Raw genomic sequence first — 13864 nt, 5'->3', positions numbered from 1 at the left:
ATGACACCTTCTTTGTCATAAATCGAAATGGCATGTTATATCAAATCGAGTCATTTCTAATTTTTCACCTCCACGATTAAGTGTCATCTTATACCAATTATTGGAACAATTATGCAAATACATATCAGAGTAGAGCGAAACACATAGAAACTTTGTTCCCACAGTTCAACCAAATTTCCTACATATGTGACTATATAGCATCTATAATTTCCTCTGGTTGATTCTTATGAATTACACTCATTATGGTTTTAGTGTTACAAGTATATATGTGGATACTAATGATTCAAATTAGAATAATATTACACCTCTTGTCCATTTGACATTACCTTTGAGTAAAACTCAACAATATTCCCATTACAAAGTTCTATATGAATTTATTTTTTTAATGTTACTAATAGACAGTGAACATCATATTAAATGGGTTAGGGTTAGGATTGGATACCGATTTTCAATAATATGAATAACAACTTCACATTTCTTATTTGATCTTTTTTTCATTCAGCCACAACCATAGAATGCTTAGTTCTAATATAACTTCTATATCTTTTATTATTATTATTTATTTCAATGATACAATAGCTTCATTACTTTATACAACAACACATATTCATTCCATGTATAGGTGCACATAATCCACCTTTAGTAAATCCTTTGGCGTTGCAATCTGAGGGGCAATTTTTTGTAGGGCAATGTGATATGCAGCAAACTTGTGGAGGTCCAGGTTCACCAATTAAGCAGTCTTTTGTAAAAAGCATTCCTATTGGACTCTCAAAATTAGTATTGAATCCTATACCAATTCAATTTTAAAATTTATATTCATATACAATATTGTTTATAAAAAATAAAATTTCAAAAAATAAAACAAACATTCCTCTTACCAGAAATCAAGACGAAAGAAATGCATAAAATTCCCAAAATATAAGATTGATAGATATGAAATGTCATTTTTATTGCATGATGAAAGACTATCAACATGTTTTCAATATATAGACATCACAAATGACTGCATTCTATAAAATATTATTAAAGTTGACTTTGGTAATATTAGTAAAGAATATAAATAAAATACTTTTATAGTATTTCAACACAATAATCAAATGAGAAAGTGTAAAATAAAAATTAAATTTTTTTCTATAATATATAAAATATTACACAAATATGACATATTTTATATTAAAGTGTGTGTCTATTTTTAAAGAAGTAATAAAAATAAGACAAAAGGATTAAAGTAATTTTCTTTGTCTCTAAACATAAACACACATTTAGTCAAAAAAAAATTTATTATATATATATATATATATATATATATATATATATATATATATATATATATATATATATATATATATATATATATATATATATATATATATATATATATATATATATATATATATTATATATATATATATATATATATATATATATATATATATATATATATATATATATAAAAAACGTGAAAAAAAACTTTTCAGCTTTATCATTCACTTTATTTTTTTCTGTAAAATAATTAAACCTTATTGTTTGGTTATTTTCTATTTTTAAATAGTTTGAACTATGAAATTAATAAGTTTATAAATTATACAGAATAATATAAAAAATTCATTTAAAAAAGAAAACTGCATTTTATAGACATTAGAGATAAGTGTATTTTATATAATATTATGAAATTTGACTTTTTGTAATAATTAGTAATAAATATGGTAAAAAAACAATAATTAATAATTTATTTAAATGAAATATTTTTGTTGTATTTCAATAAAATCAGTAAAAAGTTATATAAATTTGAAAGTATTTATGACATAGAAAAATAACATTTTTTAAATATTGAGTGCATTCAAACTAATGTTTTAAAAATTGGACCGGAGATCGAACTAATGAAACTTGTGGTTTAAGGTTTAATTGGTTTGAACGGTTAAACCTACGGTCGAACCATTTATTAAATGAAATAATAATATGAAACTAAATTTCATAGATATGTCGCACATAATCATACGTTCACAACTTAATAAAATTAATATTTCAAAATCCTATTACAAAGTTAATACAAAAATATCGATAATACATATTCTACACTTCATTTTAACCTTCATTTAAGAATAATTTGAACAAATTATAGAATTACAATAAATTATTTAAACTAATTCAAATCAATATTAAATAATAGAATATAATAACTAAAATAAAGTTCAAATGATTATAAATACCTAAATTAAATAAGATAGAATACTAAAAATAAATAATAAATTATACTTCATTAAAAAAAACAAATTTAAGTTGAACTAAGACAAACAAGTCTTAATTGACAACAATAAACAATATTGACATGAACGACGTTCGATATTATGTTGGATATCACTATGTTTAAAAGAGACGACATGATGATGATGAAGTGTGGTTGAAAGTAAAACTATAATGGACTGACAAAATTTAGAAGTTTGTATGATTGTAAAAAAATATGGAATTATTTTTTATGATTGGGGAATGTATGTTAACCAATCGTAATTGGACTTACGTAGAAGTCACAACTATCTGAGGCCGGCTGTAGCTCCTCAAATTTGCCCTCACCATTCATGCATTCATTTCATTTTTTAGGACATTTATCATTCCATATTGCATTGCATCATATCTATAAGAATTGGCATCAAGAGAATTCAGCAGTGCAAAAGAGCAAGTCTTTCCTTGAGATTAAGGCCACATGATTATTCTAGAAAGCTTATGTCATACCCCAAAAATTACCCATCATTTTTCCTAAAAAAAAAAAAAAAAAAAAAAAAAAAAAAAAAAAAAAAAAAACGAAAAAAAAAAAATTAATTAATTAATTAATTAATTAATTAATTAATTAAATAATTAAAATAAATAAATAAATAAAATATAACAAATTATTTTGGACTTGGGTCTCCCTCATTCCAAGCCCATTACCCACGAAATTAGTCTATAAATACTGAAGTTTCAGTAGGGGGAGTTAGACTTGAAGTTACACTGGGAGTTTACACTGGGAGATTCACTGGAGAAAGAAGGAAGAGAAGCAAAACACTCTGAGGTTTCCTTGGAACAAAACCTTGAGGAAAAAGAAAGAGAGAGAACAGAGAAGGACGGATAGAAACTTTGGCATAGGAACCCTGCCTACCCGGAGAATTCAGAGTAAAGAAACCCTGAAGGCAGCCCATCTGCACCGAAGCCATCGTCGTCCAATTCCCGCTGCCTAACTTATTCCGATACTACAAGTGGTCAATCCCTTCAACCTTGAATTGGCAAACAGGTTTGCGTATCTCTATTGTTTATACTTTCAATTGGCCATATCTACATATATAATGCATCATGATTAAATGTTGATATATAATTTGCTTTCGTATGGGAATTTAAATATGCCTGAATACCCTGAATGTTTGACCATGTTATTCCTGTGATAAAATGCCATAAAATTCAAAGTTCCTAACATGGGGCTGTTTTCAAATTCAAAATCCGTGGCCTTCGCTAGGCGAGGCAGAGGCGAACGAGACAGTACCTGATTCTTCTAGTCTGTTTTTTTTATGTTTTTATCATAGTCATGCATTATTTATCCTATCCTATTTATTGTTGTGATATTTCTCCGGTGTAATCTTCGATTGCACCCTGATTTGGTGTTCTGACATGTTTCTTTTTTTGAGTTTCGTAAAGGTTCACATATCCCAGGAAAAGGTTATTGGCTAGGTATTCCACTTTATTTGTGGGATACCCTTGTGGAGTTTCACCCTAAATTAATTTTTTAATGTATTAATTTCTAATGTATTAATTTTTTAATATATTATTTTTAATAATTTTAATGTGGAGTTTCATCCTAATTATATAATTAATTGTAAAACTTTGCCTTTGAATAAGTGATCTTGGACCTCTCTTTGTTGCCTTATGATTACGATATTACGGTCATGTCCCGCGAACGTGGGGATACCCTTAGCAAAGACCCTTCAGTTAAATCATCATAAAATAAATTATAGTCCCTCGGATGTTGCCTTCGAATATACAACTTTGTCCCTCGATGACCCTCCGATGTTGCCTACGGTTAAATGATGATAGTCCCTTCGAATGCTAAGGTATCCTCATAACTGTTGCCTTCAATGACCAATCGATGACCCTACGATGACCCTTTTACATCCAAAGGATAAAACTACTTATTTCTCAATAATAAGGACAGTTTTACCCTCATAAGGATAGGAAATGCCCGTAAAGACCTTGGGTCGGTATAACTCTTAATTGCTGGCTCACAACTTAAAACATTTTTTTTTGCACCTCACACCTTTCAAAATGCCTTTAGAAAATCACCACTTGGTATACATTCATACTAGAATCATTACCGAGTTATATTTTTCTAAACAATTTTCAAAACTAAAACGGGATAACCACTTTGTATACATTCATACAAGAATCATTACAAAGTTAAATTCTCTTTTCAAAACAATTTTCCAAACAATTCACAAACACTTTTTTAGACAAAAATAATATAAGTGATCGAGCAATTAAGAGCCCATGGATAACCATGGATACAAAGGGTGCTAACACCTTCCCTTTGTATAATGTACCTCCCGAACCCAAAATCTAAATTAAGGTCTTTCCTGTTCTTTTCCACCTTTCCTTATTGGATAAAAGAAAAGTCGGTGGCGACTCTTGCTAACCGCGACATTGCGATTAAAACCACAAAAAAGTACAGTTCACCGTATGACAGAACTGGCGACTCTGCTGGGGACCCTAAATATTTAAAAAGAGAGGTTACCTTAAAAACAAGATCACTTATTCAATTTGTCTGATTTATTTTTAAGGGATTGCTTGGGTATGTTATGCTTGAGTGAAAGATCCTACACCCGGATCTAGTGTACCTTAGGTAAGTAGCAAGAGATCATCGCGACTGTCCGACGTATACTGGAATGGTCAAAATGATGGCTACGGTTAATGTGGCACTTTGGATGTCCTGATGTTCCTCATGTTAGTTGAGGAAATATTTGGCATTCGCGTGGTGTCATAAAAGCATTAACCAGACCTTTAGAACCCTAATTGACTCATCCTGGCCATTAGAAAGTAGTGAGATAACTGGCTTCGGTTCCGACTGGAGTTGGTTGAGACTCAATACTACACTCTTTGAGATTGGACTTTAGGGAAGCTTCGGTCAACCACTTGGTGTTGCACTGAAGTGGACTTAAGGAAAGGTCAATGATTTGAGATCCTTCTAGAACCCGGTTACTATTCTAAGACAGGTTGAACCAACCAAACTTCAGTGGGGAGGGTATTTACCTATGGAACTCACGCAAGCCTTAAAACCTAGGAATGATTGTTGTGTGACTGGCTTGTGCTTGTTATTTATCTAACAACATGACATCATAACAACATGACATCATAACAACATAACATCATAACATCATGGCATTGTACTAATCATTTCAAGGATTTAGGGATTTAACTCTGCTAAAAAAAAACAGAAAAAACAAAAACAAAAGCAAAAACAAAAGAGAAAAGAAAAAAAAAGCTCTTTTTGTTAGTTTATGCAAAGTTAAATCCCGAAAGTCCTTGAAAACATTTCATACATTGCATTGCATCGCATAACAGGTATTCTAAAGGATCAGTGTTCTCACGATTTTCCTATCAAACAGATTCCAGCAGATTCAAACAGATTGAACAATGGCTCTCGAACAAACTGTCAAAGATCTCCAGGCCCAGAATGCTCAATTCCAGGAAATGATGCTGAGCTTATCTAAGGGGCAGGAAGAACTGAAAGCTCTTTTGATGGAGAAGAAGAAGGACCAGAAACCTGTGGGTTACATCAACCCGGGGAGAAGGCTTAAGGGACAGGTTACAGGAGTCAAGATTAGAATTCCGAAGGATTTAGAAGAAGAGACCGAGAATGATTCGGAAGATGAGAATCCTAATCTCGTCAATTCTGAGGACGACGATGAAGATTATGAACATGAACAGTACTCTCCGAAGGATGATAAGTACAAGTTGCTGGAAGAACGTATGCTAGCTATGGAGGGGCAGAAAGTGCCCGGTCTGGATTTCGAAAACTTGGGTCTGGTCTCTGATGTGGTCATTCCCCGCAAATTCAAGGTTCCCATTTTCACTAAGTATGATGGTGCCTCTTGTCCTCAGATGCATCTAAGGGCTTATGTGAGAAAGATTCAGCCGCACACTACTGATAAGAAACTGTGGATCCATTTCTTCCAAGAGAGTCTGTCTGGCACACAGTTAGAGTGGTATTATCAGCTTGAGAGCTCTAACATCCGCACATGGACTGATTTAGCAACAGCTTTCTACAAGCACTACCAGTATAATTCTGAGTTAGCGCCTACTCGGCTACAGCTACAAAATATGACTATGGGCTCTAAAGAAAGTTTCAAAGAATATGCTCAAAAGTGGAGAGATTTGGCTGGCAGAGTCAAACCCCCTATGAGTGATCGAGAGTTAGTGGACATGTTCATGGGTACACTGACTGGCCCATTCTACAGCCATCTACTGGGAAGTTCCTCGTCAGGTTTCACTGAACTTATCTTGACAGGTGAACGGGTTGAAAGCGGCATTCGAAGTGGAAAGATACAGGCAGCTACTTCTGCAAGCACCAAAAAGTCCTATCAGGGAAAGAGTGAATCAAATGCTGTGTACAGTGAGAGGAAGCATAACAAGAAGAATCGTGACCATACTGTTGGGGCAGTTACAATTGCCGCACCGCCATCTCAGAACTTCCAACACAGACAAGACAGGTCGAGAAGACAGTTTACCAAGATCAATATGACTTTAACCCAAGCACTGCAGAGTATGTTAAAGGCCAATTTGATTACCCTCAGAGGCCCTCCTGCAAATCCCAACACTACTTCTCCTCGTTATAATCCCAACGCCAGGTATGCCTATCACTCCGATAGCCCCGAACATGATACGAATGATTGCTGGTTGTTGAAGAACAAGAGTCAGGATATGATCGACGCTGGAGAAATTGAATTTGATCCTCCGGCGACCCCCAATGTCATCACAGCACCTATGCCTAATCATGACCAGAATGTTAATGTTGTGGACGACAATTCTCACGTTACTGACGTTGCTGATTTAGCATCTCCTCTCCTGATCGTTAAGAAGAATTTATTGCAAGCTGGTTTATTTCCAGGTTGTGCTGAAGATTGCGATCTCTGTGTACTCCGACCCAATGATTGTTTGAAGTTGAAGAACGGCATTCAACGGCTGATGGATGATCGTACAATTCTATTTGAAAGGGTTCCTAAGGTGGACAACTCTATTGAAGAGGTATCTGTGATTGCTAGGTCCAAAGCTCCAGTGAAGATTACCGCTACTAGAGTGCCTGTGAAGATTACCGTTGAGCCCAAAGTGGCTCCCCTGATTATTACCGCACCTGGCCCCGTGCCATATTCCTCCAGCAAAGCTATTCCGTGGAACTATGGAGGCGACGTTTACATCCATGGCATAAAGCAAGTTGGTAGTTCTGCTAATCCTAATGATATTGTGGGGACTAGTAAAGTTACTCGAAGTGGAAGGATCTACTCCCCAGAAATCTCACCTCCCGCTCCCGAAATTCGAGGAAAAAGACCAGTCAATCCTCCTCAGTCAGAGACATCGGTCGAAGTTACTTCTGAAGATGTTGCCAAACAGGAAATGGAAGAGATGCTGAAAATCATCCGTAAGAGCGATTTTGATGTAGTGGAACAATTGGGGCATACTCCGTCTAAAATCTCAATGTTGTCTTTATTGTTATCTTCTGAATCCCATGCCAATGCGTTGATGAAATTCTTGAAGACCGCTCATGTGCCTCAAGAAACATCCGTCGATCAATTCGAACATTATGTTGCTAATTTGACTGTTGACAATGGCCTAGGCTTTTCCGATGCTGACCTGACACCAGCGGGAAAGAATCACAATAAAGCTCTGCATATCTCCATCGAGTGTGAGGGGATCACCGTGGCTCACGTGTTGATCGACAACGGCTCTTCCTTGAATGTGCTCTCGAAAGCTGTACTCGATAAATTTGACTACAAAGGCATTGAACTGAAACCTAGTGATGTTGTGGTGCGTGCTTACGATGGTGCGAAGAGTGTTGTCTATGGTGAAGTGGTTCTCCCTATCAAGATAGGACCTCAAGTCTTCAACACTACCTTTCACGTGATGGACATTCGTCCCGCCTACTCCTGCTTGTTGGGGCGCCCTTGGATCCATGGGGCAGGTGCGGTAGCTTCGTCGCTTCATCAAAAGCTGAAGTATCCAATAGCAGGCATGGTTGTCACTGTATGTGGAAAAGAAGAGTATATTGTCAGTAGTGTGCAAGCCTTCAAATACGTTGAGATGGATGGTGAATTCTTTGAGACTCCTTCTCAGTCATTTGAAGTGGTTCCTCCACCCAGTCCTGTCCTTAAGCCAACTCCCCTTGTGCCCAAGGTTGTTCGTGCTCCCCCTGTCATGATCTCTCTGAAAGATGCTCAAGCCGCGATTGAAAATGGTGATCGTGCTGGTTGGGGTCAACTGATCAATGTACCGTACAAGTCTGATAAAGCTGGCCTGGGGTTTAACTCTGGAAAGATAGTCAAAAATCAGATTAATGCTATGGAAGATGCTGATAGTGATTGCGACTTGGATAGCTGGATTTTCCCAACAATTGGTGACGGACTCAACAATTGGAAGACTGAAGACATTATCCCGATTTCCTTTAGTCAGGAGTAATTGTTATTGTTTATTCTAGAATTGCAAATTTTAATTTTCTTTTACAATCAAACTTCTTAAAGCATTGTGTCTATGCCCGAGGCACAATGGCTAATTTGTTAGGGGTTTGTCATTTTCATAAGCATATTCATATTCAATAGATCAATGGACTTTTTGCATTCAAATATTGCGCTCTTTATCTTTCCTGTCATTTTTCAAACAAGCTATGTTTCTTGCACACACTCACGTAACAATTTGCCGATCCATATCCACTCTGGATCCTGTTGGTAATGACTCTGCTACTGTTCATTATGACTTTGAAAATCCGATCTACCAAGCCGAGGATGGAAGCGAGGAAGATTGTGAAGTCCCTGGAGAACTTGCCCGACTACTGCAAGAAGAAAAGACTATACAGCCGCATGAGGAATCAATTGAAATTGTAAATCTGGGTACTGAAATAAACAAGAAAGAAGTCAGAGGTTTCTTGGGGCACTCGAATTACATTGCCCGATTCATTCCACACTTGACTGCTACCTGCAAACTCATCTTCAAATTACTGAGACAAAATCAAGAGATGGTATGGAATGATGAATGCCAAGAAGCTTATGACAAAATCAGGAAATATCGCCAAGAACCTCCAGTTCCGATGCCACCAGTTGAAGGAAGACCTTTAATTACGTATTTGACCGTGTTAGAAAATTCAATGAGGTGTGTTGGGGCAACATGACGAGTCTGGTCGAAAAGAGCATGCCATATACTGCCTTAGCAAAAGGTACCGACTGTGAAACAAGATACTCACAGCCCGAGAAAGCTTGCTGTGCTTTGGCCTGGGCTGCTCGCCGACTAAGACAGTATATGTTGAATCATACCACCTTATTGACTTCTAAGATGGATTCTATCAAATACCTATTTGAGAAACCTGCTGTCTCCTGAAAGAGTTATCACTGACAATGGTACTAATTTGAACAACAAGATGATTACTGAACTCTGCACGCAGTTCAAAATAAAACACCATAACTCTTCTCCGTACCGGCCAAAGATGAACGGCGCCGTGGGGACTGCTAACAATATCAAGAAGGTCATGCGAGAAATGACAGTAACATACAAAGACTGGCATGAGATGTTACCCTTTACTCTTTACGGTTATCGCACTTCAGTGCGCACTACGACAGGGGCAACTCCGTTCTCTTTAGTCTATGGAATGGAAGCCATCTTACTAGTGGAAGTTCAGATTCCCTCTCTAAGAATCATGAAAGAGGCGGGCTTAGATGAAGATGAATGGATTCAGACTCGACTCGATCAGATAAATCTGATTGATGAGAAGAGACTTGCGGCTGTTTGTCATGGGCAGATATATCAGAAATGCATGACCCAGGCATTTAACAAAAGAGTTAAGAGACAAGTGTACCAACTTGGCGACTTGGTGATCAAGCGTATCATTCTACCACAAGGTGATCCCAGAGGCAAATGGACTCCCACATACGAAGGGCCATTTGTGGTTAAGAAGGTATTCTCTGGTGGAGCCATGATACTCGCTACTATGGATGGTGAAGACTTCCCACATCCCGTGAACGCGGACATAGTTAAAAAATACTACGCATAAAAGAGACCCGCTAGATCGACGTATCTAGGCAAAAGTAAGGGGATCCCGGCGAACCAAAAGGGTTCGGGCAAAAATTAGGGATATATAAAAAAAAATGTACACCCGGCAAGTCGAAAACCTGAAAAGGCGGCTTGGGCAAAAAAGGGTATCCTGGTGGACTGAAAACCTGAAAAGGCGGTCCAGGAAAAAATTAGGGATTAAAGCGTATGACTATGTCCCGTTCTCAGTCAACTTTCATCCAAGTTCGAGGGACTGACCAAGCCAATCACTTCTATCCGACAGCAAGGGATGAGATGCTCGAAGACATAATGACAGTAGTAGGCTTAAAATCAATAGGACTTCTTCCACATAGCTTTCTCTTTGTTTTCGACAATTTCCTCTTACTAGGATTTCTGTCTCCTTGTACACAAATTGCCTGTTTATAGGCCTCCTTTCAAAATCAATACAACCCTCTTTCAAAAAAAAGATGCTTTTGTTTTTACTTTTCTGTTTTGGTTGCGTAAATGTTCATTGATTTAAATTTGAATTAATATGTGCATTTGAATATGACTGATGTTTACCAAAAATACATGCATAGAATAGCAATAGCAATTACTACCCGACTTCAGGATCGAGGAGAAGGTCTAACCATGCTTCCAATGAATCCTCTACCAATTCTATTCCCCCAGCAAGTCTGTTATTCCTCAGAAGAAATGGCAGTATCCCCAGGCACAGCCAGTTACTCCCCAACAGAGGTCGGCGTCACCAGACAGATTGATCATCTCATCCATCCCCAGCAAGGCTCTGTTGAATATTTCCACCATCAGACAGAAATCAAGCATCCCCAGCCGAGAAAGGGTCATCGACACAAATGTCTCAAATCAGTAGATGGGGATTTATTTTCCCCAGTAGAGTCCCCAAGCAGAACTTCTCATACGCATAACTCATTCATTACATCCTTTCACAGCATACGCATGCATACAACATTCACATTTATTTTAGCATAACACGAAACATCTCATGCATCATGACATAGCATGAAGCTAACTTTTCTTTGCAGGTTATTTATCCTCCTGATATAGTCAAAATAAAAGGTTCATTCAGACAGACACCTTTATCAATCACATTCAAGATTCAGATACATATTTCAAATACAGTTCATGGGAACATTCATTCTGACAACACTTCGATATCCTCCTAACGATGGCATCTCTAAGCCCATCCCAGACATTTATTGCAAGTACAACATATACAGGTTATCAGATACAGCCTAACGTACGGTTCATTCTGATTCAGCCCAACATATGACTTCTTCAGCAACTCCAATGCGGTCTAACGTACGACCCATTTGGACCTTCAAATCCTCAGATGCTGCCTAGCGTACGGTACATTCAGGGGTGTAGTCTAGCGTACGACTACTTTCTTTTTCAGATGCAGCCTAACGGACGGCTCATTCTACAACTCGGATACGATCTAACGTACGATCCATTCTGAACTTCAAACAACCCCAACGCGGTCTAACGTACGACCCGTTTGGATCTTACAACCCTCAGATGCTACCTAACGTACGGTACATTTCTGAAGTGTAGTCTGGCGTACGACTACCGCTTTCATCATCAGATGCGGCCTAACAGATGACTCATTCTGCGACGGTCTAACGTACGACCCGTTCGGATGTCCATCCCCTCAGATGCTACCTAACATACGGTACATTTCTGAAGTGTAGTCTAACGTACGACTACCCCTTTCGTCATCAGATTCAGCCTAACGTACGGCTCATTCTGCAACTCAGATCCGATCTAGCGTATGGTCCATTCTGATCCTTTATCCCCAACAGCATATGACACACTCCGACTCCCCAGCGAAGTCGGCAGCCTAATGGATGACTCATTATACGGTCTAACGTACGACCCAGTGTGGCACCCATGTCTTCAAATTGGCCTAATATACGGCGCGATCTGAAGCTTTCGTCATCAAACCTCCCGGATGGCATCTTTAAGCCCATCTCCATCAAGACCAACTGTCGATTCTCAAGTGCAAATTTTTGGGGCATTCTAGTGTTCAATAATCTTCCACCTCCAGACCACGAATGGCATACACGCCATCCTAACTCTCTCGGTTCAAGAATATTGAACAGGGGCAGCTGTCATACCCCAAAAATTACCCATCATTTTTCCTAAAAAAAAAAAAAAAAAAAAAAAAAAAAAAAAAAAAAAAAAAAAAAAAAAAAAAAAAAAAAAAAAAAAAAAAATTAATTAATTAAATTAATAATTAAAATAAATAAATAAATAAAATATAACAAATTATTTTGGACTTGGGTCTCCCTCATTCCAAGCCCATTACCCACGAAATTAGTCTATAAATACTGAAGTTTCAGTAGGGGGAGTTAGACTTGAAGTTACACTGGGAGTTTACACTGGGAGATTCACTGGAGAAAGAAGGAAGAGAAGCAAAACACTCTGAGGTTTCCTTGGAACAAAACCTTGAGGAAAAAGAAAGAGAGAGAATAGAGAAGGACGGATAGAAACTTTGGCATAGGAACCCTGCCTACCCGGAGAATTCAGAGTAAAGAAACCCTGAAGGCAGCCCATCTGCACCGAAGCCATCGCCGTCCAATTCCCGCTGCCTAACTTATTCCGATACTACAAGTGGTCAATCCCTTCAACCTTGAATTGGCAAACAGGTTTGCGTATCTCTATTGTTTATACTTTCAATTGGCCATATCTACATATATAATGCATCATGATTAAATGTTGATATATAATTTGCTTTCGTATGGGAATTTAAATATGCCTGAATACCCTGAATGTTTGACCATGTTATTCCTGTGATAAAATGCCATAAAATTCAAAGTTCCTAACATGGGGCTGTTTTCAAATTCAAAATCCGTGGCCTTCGCTAGGCGAGGCAGAGGCGAACGAGACAGTACCTGATTCTTCTAGTCTGTTTTTTTTATGTTTTTATCATAGCCATGCATTATTTATCCTATCCTATTTATTGTTGTGATATTTCTCCGGTGTAATCTTCGATTGCACCCTGATTTGGTGTTCTGACATGTTTCTTTTTTTGAGTTTCGTAAAGGTTCACATATCCCAGGAAAAGGTTATTGGCTAGGTATTCCACTTTATTTGTGGGATACCCTTGTGGAGTTTCACCCTAAATTAATTTTTAATGTATTAATTTCTAATGTATTAATTTTTTAATATATTATTTTTAATAATTTTAATGTGGAGTTTCATCCTAATTATATAATTAATTGTAAAACTTTGCCTTTGAATAAGTGATCTTGGACCTCTCTTTGTTGCCTTATGATTACGATATTACGGTCATGTCCCGCGAACGTGGGGATACCCTTAGCAAAGACCCTTCGGTTAAATCATCATAAAATAAATTATAGTCCCTCGGATGTTGCCTTCGAATATACAACTTTGTCCCTCGATGACCCTCCGATGTTGCCTACGGTTAAATGATGATAGTCCCTTCGAATGCTAAGGTATCCTCATAACTGTTGCCTTCAATGACCAATCGATGACCCTACGATGACCCTTTTACATCCAAAGGATAAAACTACTTATTTCTCAATAATAAGGACAGTTTTACCCTCATAAGGATAGG

The 13864-nt window shown here is 37.2% G+C and overlaps 1 long non-coding RNA gene across 1 annotated transcript; it reads right to left on the bottom strand.

Moving 5' to 3' along the window:
- Positions 1-445: 445 nt before the first annotated feature.
- LOC127085472 (uncharacterized) lies at positions 446-1013 on the bottom strand. Its single transcript, XR_007789148.1, has 2 exons — positions 879-1013; positions 446-787 (listed from the first exon to the last, which is right to left on the bottom strand). It is a non-coding gene; the product is annotated as an uncharacterized LOC127085472 (long non-coding RNA).
- Positions 1014-13864: the final 12851 nt, after the last annotated feature.

The sequence above is a fragment of the Lathyrus oleraceus genome, chromosome 5 (assembly GCF_024323335.1).
Source record: "Lathyrus oleraceus cultivar Zhongwan6 chromosome 5, CAAS_Psat_ZW6_1.0, whole genome shotgun sequence".
NCBI classification, from domain to species: domain Eukaryota; kingdom Viridiplantae; phylum Streptophyta; class Magnoliopsida; order Fabales; family Fabaceae; genus Lathyrus; species Lathyrus oleraceus.
The sequence above is the reverse complement of the archived record's forward strand: the minus strand, read 5'-3'. Positions and strand labels throughout refer to the sequence as shown.